General features: G+C 46.0%; 1 long non-coding RNA gene across 1 annotated transcript in view; it reads left to right on the top strand.

Annotated features, from left to right (window-relative positions):
- Window positions 1-8,061: 8,061 nt before the first annotated feature.
- Window positions 8,062-16,955, top strand: part of LOC149870637 (uncharacterized) — a 38,750-nt gene continuing 29,856 nt past the window's right edge. The window contains exon 1 of the long non-coding RNA XR_016440480.1: window positions 8,062-8,174. This is a non-coding gene — a long non-coding RNA (uncharacterized LOC149870637). The remainder of the gene's footprint in view (window positions 8,175-16,955) is intronic.

Raw genomic sequence — 16,955 nt, 5'->3', positions numbered from 1 at the left:
AACGCAGTTTTGCAACTGGGGGAATGTGTATTTATAAATCTCCAAGTAGCCTGTTGCATGGAACTGAAGCAGCAACCCCTTTCTTATCCTCTGAGAGGGCTATTCATAACTTAAGAATGTATAAATACAGAACACTCCATGCATAAAGGCTGTTGTTGGAAGCCAAAAAATCTTGGGGTTAACAATGAGGTATTGTTACTGTTATTGTTTATGATGGGATTTAATAGCATCAAAGAGCCAAAGCACAGCAGCCATATAGCAGCAAACAGGGTTGTTGCAACAGGAAAAAAAGTTGCTGCATTAGGTCTGTAAATTGTTTACTGGCATGTGACATGGTCAGTTATCTATATACTCCCCATCACCTTTTCTTTTTCTTTTTAAAATCCCAGTGGCCTATGGTCATTTATTTTTTTCATGATCTTCTGTAGTGACATTTCTGGCTAATGTACAGTTGCAGTTTTTCTATGACAAAAACAGTCTTGCCAGCTTATACCCTTTATACTTTTATTGACCGTCATGAAAACAAAGCTGCTTCCTTCATCAAGAAATGCAGGGTTTTTTTACAGGTCAAATTCTTCTCCAAGTTACACCAGGGCTATTCCAGTTTTTAAAGTGCTGTATGATGCAACCGAGGAAGAGTTTGGCCCATGCAATATTCAGCAATATATGAATATATTAGGTATTATAGGAAATATGAACAAAGGGAAATTTAAGGCTGAATCTCAGGAATTATTTCTTAACAATGTAGTCTTTTAAAATATAGAATGCTCTCCTGAGGAAAGTGGTAAGAGTACCATTTCTTGAGTCATTAAAAACTGGACAAGGCTCTAGAAACACAATGTAGAACAATTTTATGTTGGCAAAGATATGGACTAGATGACCTAATGGGGCTTTTCCATCCCTAATTTCTATGAAAGACAGATGGGTAGGTTGATAACAACCTTATGAGGCACTATTAGCAGTATACTGCTAATGTAGTTCTGATACTTGCCAGACCAGATTTTCAAAAGACTTCAGCTGCCATTTAGATAACTAAGTGTGAAGTGGCTTGTAAATTATGCATCATTGTGCCAACACAACTCTTTGCACTTTAGGGGAGATGCCTTCTAGAAGAGAGAAGTCAGTGTTTCCACCATTACCCTGATTTTTTCCATGGGAGGTTAACTTTAACTTCTACAGGATTGCACAAGAACTCCACTGCTGGGGTGGTTTCTGTGACCTGTACATTAGTGGATTCTCCAGTCACTTGAAAATTTTCCCTGCCTGCTCATCACCACTCAGTTGTGGGACACTATCTCTCCATACCTTTTTGGGATTTTCTAAACTATATAACTTTTATCCCTTTAGGTACCCAGTAGGGTATTTTAGGTTTTGGTCAGTCTTGCTTCTATCCCATACCCACAACACATCCCTCAAACAAGGAGAGATTCAATATTTAGGACTTAGTTAAACCTGATGCTATAAGCTGAACAAATGTTAATTGTCGTAGTGGTGTTTGGCTTAGTGGAGCAGTCACACCTTAAGAGGAAAAAAAAATCTCTGACTGCCCTTTAACTGCACCACTGTGATTTGCCACTAGAGGCTTGGTGAGTATTGGCACGACTAAGAGCTAGAGGCAGGAATGGCTTGCTGCTGCCACCAGGCAGAGCCAGTGCAGCAGCCCTGGAGCTTGCTCATTGTTCAGGCCCTGTGGTCCAGGAACATGCTGGGAGTGGGGGGGCAGGGTACAGGGATGGGCCTTGGGACTTCCTGCCCCTGCCAGACTTGGGAGGTGGCTGGGAGTGCTGCAGCCTTGCCACCTGCTGTGTGCATCCCAGCCTGGACAGGCAGTCCCAAGCCCCACACTCCCTTTGGGTGGGGGGCTGGACTCGATGATCTTTTGAGGTCCCTTTCAGCCCTAATGTCTATGAAATCTATGACATCTATGAAATCCAGGCCCAGAGCCACCCAGCTTCAACGTTGGGGTTCAGGGACTTAGGTACCTGCCAACTTTGGATGGCTGCAGCGGCGTGAGCCAGCAGCCAAACCCTGCACAGCTCAGACGAGAGTAGGGTCAATGGGAATTAGCCTTGGGCTGCTGCAGCCTCCATGTTCCATGATGCTCCAGCCAACTGACCTCACCAAGTTGTATATCTGAGTCCTGGGGGTGTGGGCACTGGGTGGGGGGTATGTTGCATTGCAGCGCAGGGCTGGGTACAGGTTCAAATGTGGCTGAGCGAGAGGAGTGAGGACCAACCTTCCATCCCCTGCAGGCACCATAGCTTGAGTCCAGCCTGGGCATTCAGAGCAGTGAGCTGGTCCAGAAGACACCATGGCCATGCCAGGGCTGTAGCGCTGGCTTTGCCCAGTGGGAAGAATGAGGCAGAAGGGCTGTGCCTGGTCCTGCTGTGCCCCTGCATTCCTGCCCTCACTTAGGAGGGGTCATTGCATCCCGGGCCGCTGGAAAGCTTCAGCTAAGATTAACTTGCTGTGAACAGGGGGTGGACAGCAATACGGCACAGGTAAGGAACGAGAAGGTAAGAGACAAAGAGCCCTTTGGGACTTGGAGCGGGGGGGCAGCAAAGGCACCAGTCGCAGGGCTCAAGTGCCTATATACTAATGCTAGGAGCATGGGGAACAAGCAGGATGAACTAGTGCTCCTGGTTGCACTAAACGCCTATGACTTAGTGGGGCTGACGGAAACCTGGTGGGATTCATCCCATGACTGGGCGGTACATATCGAGGGCTATAGATTGTACAGAAAGGACAGGGTGGGGAAAAAGAGGGGAGGGGTTGCGCTCTATGTTAAGGAGCAATATACATCAACCCTCATCAAGACAGAATCAAAGGATGAGGAAGTAGAAGGACTGTGGGTTAGGCTAAATGGGGGGCAAGGAGAAAAGGATTTGGTGGTAGGGGTCTGCTACAGACCCCCACATCAAGGGGAAGAAATAGATTTGGGGCTCCTGAGGCAACTCTCGGAGACCATAAAAGCTAAAGAGGCGGTTGTCATGGGGGACCTAAACTACCTGGACATCTGTTGGGAGACACAGACAGCAAAGTCCCACCGCTCACGCAGGTTTCTAACCTGTGTACAGGACCTCCACCTGACGCAGGAGGTACATGGTCCCACTAGGGGGAATGCCTTACTGGATCTGGTATTGGCAACGGGGGATGACATAGTAGGGGACCTACAGATCGGTAGCCATCTGGGGGACAGTGATCACCTAAAAATACAATTCAACATAAGGCGTCGAGTGGGTAAGGTAACTAGTAGGGTGAACGTGCTGGACTTTAGGAAAGCTGATTTCAGTGAACTCAGGCGATTAGTGAAGGACGCACTACAGAGTAGTAGTTTTGAAATGATGGGAGCCCAAGAAGGGTGGTGGTGCCTTAAGGAAACTATCCTTCGAGCACAAAGCGAGACGATCCCCGTGAGAGGTAAAAGAGGGAAAGGGGCCAGGAGGCTTCCCTGGCTGACCAGAGAAATCCAGCGCAGACTAAGGGCCAAAAGGGGAGCACATAAAAAGTGGAAACAGGCAGAGATCACCAAAGAGGAATATACCTCTTCTGCTCGTGCTTGTAGGGAGGCAGTTAGACAGGCCAAAGCTACCATGGAGCTGAGGATGGCAACCCAAGTAAAAGACAATAAGAAATTGTTTTTTAGATACATAGGGAGTAAAAGGAAGGCCCAGGGAGGAATAGGACCTCTGCTAAATGGGCAGAAACAATTGGTGACGGACAGAGGGGACAAGGCTGAACTCCTCAACAAGTTCTTCGCCTCAGTGTTCCTAAGCAAGAGGCATGACAAGTCTCTCACTGGGAGTGTAGGGAGGCAGCAGCAAGGCACCAGACTTCCATGCGTGGACCCTGAGGTGGTGCAGGGTCACTTGGAAGAACTGGATGCCTTTAAGTCGGCAGGCCCGGATGAGCTCCATCCGAGGGTACTGAAGGCACTGGCCGACATCATTGCAGAGCCACTGGCGGGAATATTTGAACGCTCGTGGCGCACAGGTCAAGTCCCGGAGGACTGGAAAAGGGCCAATGTGGTTCCCATTTTCAAGAAGGGGAGGAAGGAGGACCCGGGCAACTATAGGCCAGTTAGTCTCACCTCCATCCTTGGCAAAGTCTTTGAAAAAATTATCAAGGCTCACATTTGTGCGAGCCCGGCAGGGCAAGTTATGCTGAGGGGAAACCAGCATGGGTTCGTGGCAGGCAGATCGTGCCTGACCAGTCTAGTCTCTTTTTATGACCAGGTTACAAAACGCCTTGACGCAGGAGGAGGGGTGGATGTCGTATACTTGGACTTCAGGAAGGCCTTTGATACGGTATCCCACCCCATACTGGTGAACAAGTTAAGGGGCTGTGACTTGGATGACTGCACAGTCCAGTGGGTGGAGAATTGGCTGGAGGGTCGCACCCAGAGAGTCGTGGTGGATGGGTCGGTTTCGACCTGGAAGGGTGTGGGCAGTGGGGTCCCGCAGGGCTCGGTGCTTGGACCGATACTCTTTAATGTCTTCATCAGCGACTTGGATGAGGGAGTGAAACGTACTCTGTCCAAGTTTGCAGATGACACTAAGCTATGGGGCGAAGTGGACATGCCGGAGGGCAGAGAGCAGCTGCAAGCAGACCTGGACAGGTTAGACAAGTGGGCAGAAAACAACAGAATGCAGTTCAACAAGGAGAAATGCAAAGTGCTGCATCTAGGGAGGAAAAATGTCCAGCACATCTACAGCCTAGGAAATGACCTGCTGGGTGGCACGGAAGTGGAAAGGGATCTTGGAGTCCTAGTGGACTCCAAGATGAACATGAGTCGGCAGTGTGACGAAACCATCAGAAAAGCCAATGGCACTTTATCGTGCATCAGCAGATGCATGACAAATAGGTCCAAGGAGGTGATACTTCCCCTCTATCGGGCACTGGTCAGACCGCAGCTGGAGTACTGCGTGCAATTCTGGGTGCCGCACTTCAGGAAGGATGCGGATAATCTGGAGAGGGTCCAGAGAAGGGCCACTCGTATGGTTAAGGGCCTGCAGGCCAAGCCCTACGAGGAGAGATTAGAGAAACTGGACCTTTTCAGCCTCCACAAGAGAAGGTTGAGAGGCGACCTGGTGGCTGCCTATAAGTTCATCGGGGGGCACAGAAGGGAATTGGTGAGTATTTATTCACCAGGGCGCCCCCAGGGGTTACAAGAAATAATGGCCACAAGCTAGAAGAGAGCAGATTTAGATTGGATATTAGGAGGAACTTCTTCACAGTTCGAGTGGCCAAGGTCTGGAACGGGCTCCCAAGGGAGGTGGTGCTCTCCCCTACCCTGGGGGTCTTCAAGTGAAGGCTAGATGTGTATCTAGCTGGGGTAATGTAGGCCCAGCACTCTTTCCTGCTTGTGCAGGGGGTCGGACTCGATGATCTATTGAGGTCCCTTCCGACCCTAGCATCTATGAATCTATGAATCTATGAACAGTAGCTGGTGTTCAGTGCGGGGGGAGGGGGCATGTGGGGCTCAGGCCCTGCCTGCACTGGCACTGGGGGAGCTCCTACACACCTCCCAGGAGGTTGCCCAAGTGGCCCTCTTCCCAGCCGCACCCACCACCCCCAACTGATCTGGCAACTAGCAACAGTGAGCAGGCCGTCCCTTTCCCCGCAGCCTCCCTGCCTGGGCTCCACTGTGGCACACCACAGCAGGGGCAGCTGTGGGGAGAGAGACCCTGGAGCCCTTCTCCCACAGCACCCCCCGCCCCACCCCGGGAGAGACTTCATAGCCCTTCTCCTCCAGTGCCCTTCCCCTACAGTGCCACCCCCACACCAAGCAGCAGCACACCACTGCCTAGCCTGGGCTGCTGTACTAGAGAGACCCTGGGCCCTCTCACTACACCCCCACCCCTGGCAAGCACTGGCACACTGCTGCGTGGCCCAGAGACCTCAGAGCCCTTCCCTCACAGCTCCCCTGCTTCAGATGGGCTTTGGTGCACCATGGGGCCAGGGTGACTGAGGGAACAGAAACCCCCTTCCCCACCTCCCAGTTCCCCAGCAAGGCTGTGTGTTGGGCTGGAATCAGAGGCTGTCATTGACTAGGGTTTTTGACAGCCAAGGGGGCAGGCTGGGCCAGGCTCAGGCAAAGCAAAGGAGCTGTGCCCAAGGCTGGAGCACAATCCTGCACAATTTCACCTGGGATGGTGGCTATAATGCTGAAAGTTATCCCTTGATGATACCTGGCACAGATATTTGATAAAGCACTTTAACAGAAAGCGCTTTAGATTAGCATACATCCATCAAGGGTTAACATAGAATGTGATCTGCCATTTTTAAAGTGCTGTAAGAGCCATGAACATCTGTTCAGATATGGCTTTAGAGTGCTTTCTGCCTGCATGATGCGTGTTACATCTGCACCTAGCCTTAGGGACGTGATGTTAACTCACAGCTGCTTTAACTGCCTGCTGGAAATGTCCACCTAGCTAAGACTGTTTGGGCCTAGCCTCCACATGTTTATTTCATTTTGGTAATGGAGGATGAGAGGCTATCCCTTGCTCATATTTATATTTAATTGTATGTGGAGAAAAATCTAAAGCTAAATTTGAAAAACAGTTTTTATATGCATCTCTAATGTCTTGCATGATTGAATTTGTAAATGTTAGGCAGAAAGTACTAGGGTAGGATGGATGATTCACAGCATCTGACAAATTAAGTTGTTGCCTAAAAAAGCTCATCCTCTCTTGATCAGTTGGTCTCTAAAGGCATTTGTACACATGTCTGCACTGCAGCACTGAGTGCTTTTAAAAGCATTGCACTTATATAAATGGTGAAATGCATGTCAGCACTGAGAAAATGGTGGCGGCACGCTTTTGAACTAAAACACTTCAAAGACATTTTAATTCCAGAGAACACTGCAGCCATTTTCTCAGTGCTGATGTGCATTTTGCCATTTATACAAATGCATTTCACCATTTATACGAATGCATGCAATGAAGCACCAAATATGTCAAGTGTGCCAGGATTTCCGGCACATTGGAACAGACAAATGTATGTGTATATATGCCTTAAGGTGCCTCCTTGCCTTCTGCCTGACTTCAGACAGCTAACCACCTTTGTAAAAGTTGTGTGTATACCTAACCAACTTGTGTTTTTGGATTGGCATTTGCACAAAACCATTACATTAAAAATGTTAAGGGCTGGAGGGAGTGGTGAGGAAGGGATGAGATGTAGTGATCCTTTCTTGTGCTTACCTTTAGAATTTGCAAGATGTATAGAGCCAAATTCTACTCTATCTATTAGGTGCCTCAGCTTGATTTTATTCTACCCTGCATGAGTCCTGATCAGCAATGAATGCAAGAAGTGAATGGGTCTTTCTGCTTTCTGGGAAGGTCTTAAAGCGAAAGATGATGGCATGGTATAAATGTAATGATAGTATAAATGCAATGTAATGATTACACTCAGATGCCTAAGTCCTTTACTGGCTGAATATGTAGTATAGGATCTGGCCCTATTTCAGGAAGTTCCAGAGTTCCTACAGTATTGATGAGTAGCATACAAATGTCTAGGCAGGCAAGTAGATTAGCTGGAAATATTTTGGACTGTGTTGAAAGGTCTCAATATGTTCTCTGAATGGTGAATTTCTTTATCTTTGGATGGCTTTTGATTTCATTACTGAATGTCTTACCCTCCTGTCTTTTTTTAAAAGACCCATACTGAAACATGCCTCTCATTCCGACTGAATCCCATCATAAAAAAAAGCTGGGCAGGATGGATCTGCTTATTTGTCCTTGTTTCCTTCCTACTTCTGGCAGAGAAAGTCCTCTGATGTTGTCCTAGCTGATGTACTCCAGCAGAATAATATGCAGCCAAGAAAAGTAGGCTAGGATGTCTGCCTCATTTTGAATAAGGATTCCTGACTTGTCAGATGCATGACAATAATATCCCTCCCCTGTTATGTGGCCCCTTTCTTGTTTATTTAAAATAACCAGCTGAAATCTTGCCTCCTTTCAAAGATTTCTGTAACACCCTTGGGTCTGAAGGATCCTTTTAGGTCCTCTGAACATTTTGTAACAGAGCTGCTGCTGAATCCATTTCCTTGCTGTCATTAATGCTGACTCAAGGGATATTTAGGTTGCATGTGTGGTAGGACTCACAGTCGAGTGTTATATTTTATAAGGATGAAGGGAAGAAAAATGTAGTGATCGCCAGATGTTCTGCACAAGGTAATTATTTTAAAAGTAGATAATTAGCAATCCCTGTAGGTAACATGATGTAACTTTAGAATAACTATTTATTAGAGAGCTGAATGCCAGCTGCTCCAACATGACTGTTCCTGATGATGATTTCATTTTTTTCATACCCTTCTTTGATTAGTAGCTGATGTCATTTTTCCTTTTTTTTTGCCACAGCTGATCTAGAATGAGAGAGACAGCTTAAAAGAGTCCATAATCCCTTGAAAAAACCCAAATCTGTTTTATTATCTAAAATATCCTTGGCATTAGAAATGAAGAAATAGTAAAGCTTTTAGTGGAAAACTATGCTAGGTTCATATTTATGGGGAAATTAACTGAAGTTGAAAGTGCTTATGTGAAAAGTGGGGAAAAATGGGGGATGGGCTGATTTCTACCTGATACTGCTTCAGTAATTTTTTAGACTTCTCTCTAATGCAAATGTACTTAGTGTATTTTACTAATGAAACAAAAAGAAAAAAGGTACAGAAATGTGTTCATAGCTTTAAATAAAAGATGCTATTCTATGTAGTCCTTTTGTTTGAGTTTTCTGAAGCATCTATTTAGTCAGATGAAAAGTAGAAAAATATGACTGTTATTGTTAGTATGGTATTGCTATGTTATAGATTTTCTTGGAGTTGCACTTGAGATCAAATGAGAATTCTCCCTGGATATTGGCTACCCTGTTTCATGCTGAGTTTGAAACATAGTAAAATGCTTGTCATACAATTTTGTCATTCAAGGAAATGACAAAAACTAGCATCTAAAAGGTGGTGGCAACTTAATAAAAATGGATAAATTTTACTTGGTTAGTTGACTGAAATCCCATAAAATTATATGTATTTGATAAAAAATAACCGATTATAAAACATTTAAAATAGAAATGTGTAAGTGCTTTTGTGTTCATTAAATACTTGAAAGATAAATACTTATGCAACGCAGATTTAATAGACAGAAGACCACTTGAAGTTGAAACAGTACTCCATCTGCCAGTTACCCTGCACACAAGTGATATAAAAAGTATTATAGTTTATTTAATAGCTGTCTGGTGTTGCATTATGAGAACTTAAAGCAATACACAGTGATGGGGGATGAAGTACGAATAAATTGTCTGTATCAAGCTGTGACAGAACACCCTTTAGGGTGTCTGTCACTTTAAGGGCTGGAGCAAGGAGCTGCCAGGTGAGTAATGAGAGCAGCCATTTTGGGAGAGTTCTATTATAAGAGCAAAGCATTTTGAGATCAGTTAGCTAGGAGTAAAAGGGGGGCCAGGCACACTTTGTGAAGTACCTGAGCCTATAGGAGTGCAAGACCCCAGGCCCTGAGAATGGCAGGGTGGAGTAGTGGGGCCAGTTAAGCTCAGGGTGGAGCAGCTGAGTCACAAGGAGGTGTTTGACCCCAAGCCCCGGTAGAAGGGGTGGTGTGTTTGCCCAAGGGTGTAGGAGTAAGGAATGGCCCAGTGAGGGGCTAGGGCCAAGAGAGCCCGGAGTGGGGTGAATCAGCAGTCACTGCCCAGATAAGGGTCAAAGAAGACCCAACAGGCTGGGCCAGGGCTGTCTCAGGTATGAGTGGACAAGCCTGAGGATCCCTTGTGAGAGAGGGGTGTAGTGTGAGAGGCCCTTGTGAGAGGGGGGAGAGTAAGAGAGAGGCCCAACTGGGGTGTATGTAAGCAGCCTTACAAAGGGCTATATTTGACCCAACTACAGCCCAGATGTCATGTTTATAGTATGACATCTGCAAGGCATGAGGCACGTGTAGGGGTGGTTGGAGCATGTACATCAGGCCCCTGACACCATGGCGGATCAAAGGGTAGCCTCCTGCTTAATAACATCAAAATAATATTACATCAAGGCACGGCAGGAGAAAGAGGTGGGCGTTTTGCCCAGAGACAGGGGCAGGGCCATATTAGCACCAGGCCTAGAAGTTGCTCGTGTCACAACACCATTTATATTGTGCGTTGCGACCATGAAAGTAGTTCAGCCGATCTCTAAGGAGATAGTGCTATTGGGGTCCTATAGACATGCAGGAGCCAGCTCTGACATGGTGGAAACTTAGTGCATTGGAGCAGACTCGATTAATCAAGTCTGCTGGAGCACAGAAATAAACATGCTCCAGCAGACTCTGACATCCTGTGTGTCAGTGTCCCAATGCCAAGCAATGGTGGTGAAGTGCTTTGAACTAAAGCTCATTCAATGAGCTTTAGTTCAAAGCACCTCCCCCCCCCCGCCATTTTTCAGTGCAGGGGATGCTGATGCATGTGACTCTCAGGCTCATTTAGTTAGTGTGGCTTGCTAACTAAAGTGACCCCAAGGGGCAGGTGTAAAAATGCCCATTATTTCTGAGACTAGTTCAGAGTGATCTCTGATTCATTTGCAGGGAAAAGGATGGCATAGCTTCATGGTTCCTGTTCATTTAAAAGTTTCTTGTATTTGTTCCCATGTATAAACCTATAAAGGCCATCCTTAGCTGGCTAATTTTGTGTAAGTGTCACAGTTGCAGTGTGTCTTGAGGAACAAGTTGGATGAGGAGGAAGAGGTGTGCTGACTTTACATGTTAGTTAGAGAAGCATATTACAAGCTGCATAGTAAAAAGCATGTGCTTTGAAAGTAAGTGTTCAGCCCAATGTAACCTCCAAGTGCACAGGATTCAGGTGATTAGTTATTAGGTTGTATCCAAGTGCTGTTTAATTTCCACTTGGCTTTTCTATGGCATATGTGAAACATGTCTTGGTTGAGTTGGAGTGAACCTGGTTCTTATTGTAATAATCTGAGAGGCCAGTTACTGCACAAGTCAGTCTGTTCTCGACAGGTGACATCCTTCTCTTGCATCGTAATACATAGATCATCAGCATATATGAAGCTGCTCATGTTGCTCTGTAAGGGTTGGGCTTTGTATATATGTTAAAGGAGATTGGTGTTAGTATGCTGCATTATGGGAGGCTATTTCACTGTCATCTTCAGCAGCTGTTTCTTACATAATTCTACGTAAAAATATCTATTCTCCAAAAGAGATCAGATGAGTTGTATGAGGTAGTAGTTGTGTGTCATATCATAGAAGACTTTAGCAAGCAAATTTCATGGGCTGACTGTCAAATGTTGCTGACAGATCTACAAGCACAGCACTTGCTATCATTCCTTTCTTGATTCTGTCTTCTATATGCTGGGTGGTGTTTAGTATTTGACTTGTGCAGGACTTATAGATTCATAGATTCATAGATGCTAGGGTCGGAAGGGACCTCAATAGATCATTGAGTCCGACCCCCTGCATAAGCAGGAAAGAGTGCTGGGCCTACATTACCCCAGCTAGATACACATCCAACCTTCTCTTGAATACCCCCAGGGTAGGGGAGAGCACCACCTCCCTTGGAAGCCCGTTCCAGACCTTGGCCACTCGAACTGTGAAGAAGTTCCTCCTAATATCCAATCTAAATCTGCTCTCTTCTAGCTTGTGGCCATTATTTCTTGTAACCCCCGGGGGCGCCTTGGTGAATAAATACTCACCAATTCCCTTCTGTGCCCCACTGACAAACTTATAGGCAGCCACCAGGTCGCCTCTCAACCTTCTCTTGTGGAGGCTGAAAAGGTCCAGTTTCTCTAATCTCTCCTCGTAGGGCTTGGCCTGCAGGCCCTTAACCATACGAGTGGCCCTTCTCTGGACCCTCTCCAGATTATCCGCATCCTTCCTGAAGTGCGGCACCCAGAATTGCACGCAGTACTCCAGCTGCGGTCTGACCAGTGCCCGATAGAGGGGAAGTATCACCTCCTTGGACCTATTTGTCATGCATCTGCTGATGCACGATAAAGTGCCATTGGCTTTTCTGATGGTTTCATCACACTGCCGACTCATGTTCATCTTGGAGTCCACTAGGACTCCAAGATCCCTTTCCACTTCTGTGCCACCCAGCAGGTCATTTCCTAGGCTGTAGATGTGCTGGACATTTTTCCTCCCTAGATGCAGCACTTTGCATTTCTCCTTGTTGAACTGCATTCTGTTGTTTTCTGCCCACTTGTCTAACCTGTCCAGGTCTGCTTGCAGCTGCTCTCTGCCCTCCGGCGTGTCCACTTCGCCCCATAGCTTAGTGTCATCTGCAAACTTGGACAGAGTACATTTCACCCCCTCGTCCAAGTCGCTGATGAAGACATTAAAGAGTATCGGTCCAAGCACCGAGCCCTGCAGGACCCCACTGCCCACACTCTTCCAGGTCGAAACCGACCCATCCACCATGACTCTCTGGGTGCGACCCTCCAGCCAATTCTCCACCCACTGGACTGTGCAGTCATCCAAGTCACAGCCCCTTAACTTGTTCACCAGTATGGGGTGGGATACCGTATCAAAGGCCTTCCTGAAGACCAAGTATACGACATCCACCCCTCCTCCTGCGTCGAGGCGTTTTGTGACCTGGTCATAAAAAAAGACTAGATTGGTCAGGCACGATCTGCCTGCCACGAACCCATGCTGGTTTCCCCTCAGCATAATTTGTCCTGCCGGGCTCTCACAAATGTGAGCCTTGATGATTTTTTCAAAGATTTTGCCAAGGATGGAGGTGAGACTGACTGGCCTATAGTTACCCGGGTCCTCCTTCCACCCCTTCTTGAAAATGGGAACCACATTGGCCCTTTTCCAGTCCTCCGGGACTTGACCTGTGCGCCACGAGCGTTCAAATATTCCCGCCAGTGGCTCTGCAATGATGTCGGCCAGTGCCTTCAGTACCCTCGGATGGAGCTCATCCGGGCCTGCCGACTTAAAGGCATCCAGTTCTTCCAAGTGACCCTGCACCACCTCAGGGTCCACGCATGGAAGTCTGGTGCCTTGCTGCTGCCTCCCTACACTCCCAGACTTGTCTGGTCTGAATCCAGCTTCTTATGGCATTAGGTGTTGTTCTAAAAAAGGTGAAAGGCAATGGAGAATAAGGAGTTCATAAAGTTTATAAAGATGGTGCAGGAGTGACACTGGCCTGAAGTTCTCTGGGCCAGAGGCTTCCTCTGGCTTTACTAGAGTTATTACACGGGCTTACTGCCAAAGTTTAGGTATTCTAACGGTTGATGAGCATTTATTAAAAAGCTGTAATACAAAGATTATGTAAATGATTTTACTTAAGTACTGTGATTAGTCCTATTGACTTCAAAGATGCTTACAGTGAGAAAGGTGTCATCCATGCCTAACCTTTGTCAGGATCATCGTACTCTGGAAAAAAACAGTTATTTTAGCATAGCTGTCCAGTACGCTAGCTCAAACATTCCCTGTGTATTTGCTCATCTTATTTCATTTAAATCAAAGTAGCAAATTTTCTAAGATTTTAGAAAAAAAGAAAAGGGAATCTGGAAGGGTAAGGGAAGATCCCAATCAATACATCATTATTTTTCTATAAAATCCAAAGAAATAATAAATAGTAAGCACGAATAGGATTTGACAGGGTACAAATTGTTTTGGGAAATCACCATGCCTTATTAGGTAATCTGCAAAAATCTTATCATATTCAATATATCAAATCTCAAACCCATGAAGAAATATGAAAAACCCTCCTATACCAAATACTTTATTTCACTGAAGTGGTCCTATATCCAATGTTTCAGCTACAAGTGGTACTATGCCCAAAGTTTCAGGGTTGTAAAATGGTCAAAGAGAAGGGAGATTTTGGTATAGCTCCAGGAGTCCATTGATTCCATAGCAGAAATAATGCCCTAAAGCTGGCTACAGATCGGGATGATGATCCAGGCAGAAGACTGGCATTCCCACTGCTCTGATAACAGCGCTGTGTGAAGCTTTGGTAGCCGACTCGATTTGGTGGAGATTCAGCCCGATTCAAGGGTCAAATCTTTGAGTCCAAATTGAATCAGAAGACTCATTAAAAGATCTGAATCGAATCGGAAACCTCCAAATTGTTTTGGAGATTTGGGCAGTCCCTGCTCGCCGCTGCAGGGAGCTGGACCCAGGCTCTGTGCTGGTAAGTAGGGGGTGGGGGGGAGGGCTGGAGGAGGGGGGAAGGGATTACAGGGAGACCCCTACTTTTAGTGCCCCAGTATCCGGGCACTAAAAAAAAAACAACAACAAAAAACCAAAAAGCCCTGCACACAGCAGCTGCAGCAGTGGCGATTGGGGCCTCTGAGGGCTCGTGGCAAAGCTGCTTAGGGCAGCGGGGATCACCCCCCCCACACACACACACACACACACCTGGCATCCATGTGGCAGCTGTTGCATCGTGCGGGTGCACAGCAGCTTGGCACGGTGATACACACTATCCCAGAGCTGGGGTGGCTCCAGCAGTCACCCAGAGTGGCCCCAACTCCCAGAAAGCATGCAGAGCCCTGCTGAGCCCCACTACACCCATGTGTTGTGACAGCTGCTGGGATGCTGGGGCTGGGTGGGGCAGCCATGGGGAGGCTGGGGGAGTGGGTGGGGGTGGAGCCTCCATGCCCCTACCATGCCCTGACACTGTCACTGCTGCTTGTTCGATTTGGAGCAGATTTGGCCAATTCAGCAGCTGAATTTCCAAATGTAAATTGGCTGAATTGAATCGGGACAGTGATTTGAATCACGGAATCGGCCAAATCTGAAGCCTAATCAAATACTTGGTTCTTCACACAGGCCTATCTGATAATGTATTTTGTGATGCAGGAGGACAGAAATTACTGTTCTTGCAGAGTATCTCCAGACTAAGCACTTATGGAGGAGGCAGTTGCCCCAGACTATGGTGATGGGGAAGGCTGGATATTTCAAGTGGTCACTGTTAACAGTGCTTTTTTTGGGGAGGACAAAATTGCTACCACCACTGTGCTTCCATCACTATATTTGAAGCTATTACAGGTAGTTACCACTGTGGATACCAGAAGGTTTAAACACCTATGTGATGTATGGATAGGAACAAATATAGAAGTATCTCAGGCATACCACAAGGTCTGACCTTTTACTTGGACAGTAGAAGCAGAAGGTAAGTGAGATTATCATTTAGTTGTAAGTGTTATACTTGGGATAAGAATCTTGTACCATCTGCTACCTTTAAGTTAAACCTGGAGCTTGTCAAATACTGGCTTGGGCATTGGTTTAGCATATCTTTAACCAATTGGACTTCAATGAGCAGACTAGAAAATTAAAGTTTTGAATGACCTCTTACTTTTACAAGAGTACAGAGAAGCGTTTAGGTTAAAGGTCAGTATTCAGCCTGACTTTGAGTAGAATAAACTGTATTGACTTCAGAAGTCTAAGTCATTACACTTATTTAACAAGCATAGTATATGAAAGATGGTTAGGAAATGTGGTGTAAATTAAGGTGAAACAGGGGTCCAGATTTTGATCTTAAGCACATGTGCATGAAACCAGAGGAGCTATTTTGAATTTACTGTAAGGCTGCTGAAAGTATTATTACAGTATGTGAAAGCAGAATGTAGATTTTTAGATTAGGGCTATGTGTGATGTACCCACAAGAAGGCACTCCTTTCTCTGCCTCCCCAATCACAGAAATGGATTTAAGGGTTATGAGGTATGCCAAGGGAGCATGAAGTATGCTAAGTGGCTTTGTGAAGAAGTTTGACCTCCAAAGATGGTGTTATAAGTTACCTTTATATCATCATAAAGGCACTTAAAACAGGAGCAATCAACCATTAAAGGGTGCTAACTGGTGATAAATACCCTCTCAGATTGCTTAAAGAGGTAAAAAAAAAAAGCCAAGCAAACAAATTCCAGCACCTTTCTTTCAGCTCAGTAAGCCCCCCCACACCAAGTGCAGCACATGCCTAGAAGAGGCATTTTATTAGTTTGACCAAGCTTGCCCAACATCTGTATAAAACAGGCAGTTAAGCAGGGCTTTTTGCCACTTTTATCTAACAGCAGATTGAATCAGGTATAGCTAAAAGTGCCAAAAGGCCCAGCTGAAGTGTCTAATCTACATAGATGCTGTGGAGCAAGGTCATGTTACTGTGCTTCCTCTTTTGGTAAAGACCTTGGTTTTTTGTTTTATTTTTTTGTGATTTTTCCACATCTGTCAGTGCCCGCAGTGTTTTAAAGTTATGCCACTTCAAGTAAGTTATTTTTTATCTCTTTTACCCAGGTCATTCCAGGGCATTGTTATCTTGTTCTAAGAAGATAAAATACACTATTTTAATTCCTCCAGCATCCCATGATGCACCTGTCTCAGCCCTTCCCACTCCTTTGCTCCATAGGCAAACTTAAGCCTACTGATCTTTAATGCCCAAACCAATACCACCTCAACCTCCAGGGTTTCATGCTTGCTCCATGAAGCGAATGAGTCAGAGAATGTAAACTATTCTCAGCTGGATGTTAGCTCTGTCCCAATGTTGCATACATGCAGTGAGCTCCCTGGCTCTCAGGTCTGTCCTGGTGTGAGTATGAACCTAACTCCCCTGTCCTACTTTCAGTTCAATGAAACATATGCAAGATTTTGGTTCTTTTTTTTTTTCACTTTTCTCTTTTACTTCAAACAATTTTCTTTTCAAGGTTTCCCCCCTCCCACAGCTCTGTCTGGCTCCTGCTGCCTGCAGAGTGAAGGAAGCTAGGACGCACATCATGGTTTCTCTGAATATGACAGCCACATTCTCCCCTCCTCTACCAGGGCAGAGGAGTGATACAATCCTGGCTCCTGTCCATACCCCTGCTCAACAAGACCTCTAGTGGCAAGTTGCAGTTGTGCAAGTCTGAGACTGCATTCAATCTTAATCTGTGACTGCTTGGAAACTGTTTTGACTTCATGATAGCATAACATCCCACAGATTTTAAATGTTTTAAAGATAACCTGTAGCAGCACCCCAAGCGTGAATTGCC

Source organism: Crocodylus siamensis, chromosome 2 (genome assembly GCF_052110815.1).
Source record: "Crocodylus siamensis isolate JL-2025a chromosome 2, ASM5211081v1, whole genome shotgun sequence".
In the NCBI taxonomy this organism is placed as follows: domain Eukaryota; kingdom Metazoa; phylum Chordata; order Crocodylia; family Crocodylidae; genus Crocodylus; species Crocodylus siamensis.
The sequence above is the reverse complement of the archived record's forward strand: the minus strand, read 5'-3'. Positions and strand labels throughout refer to the sequence as shown.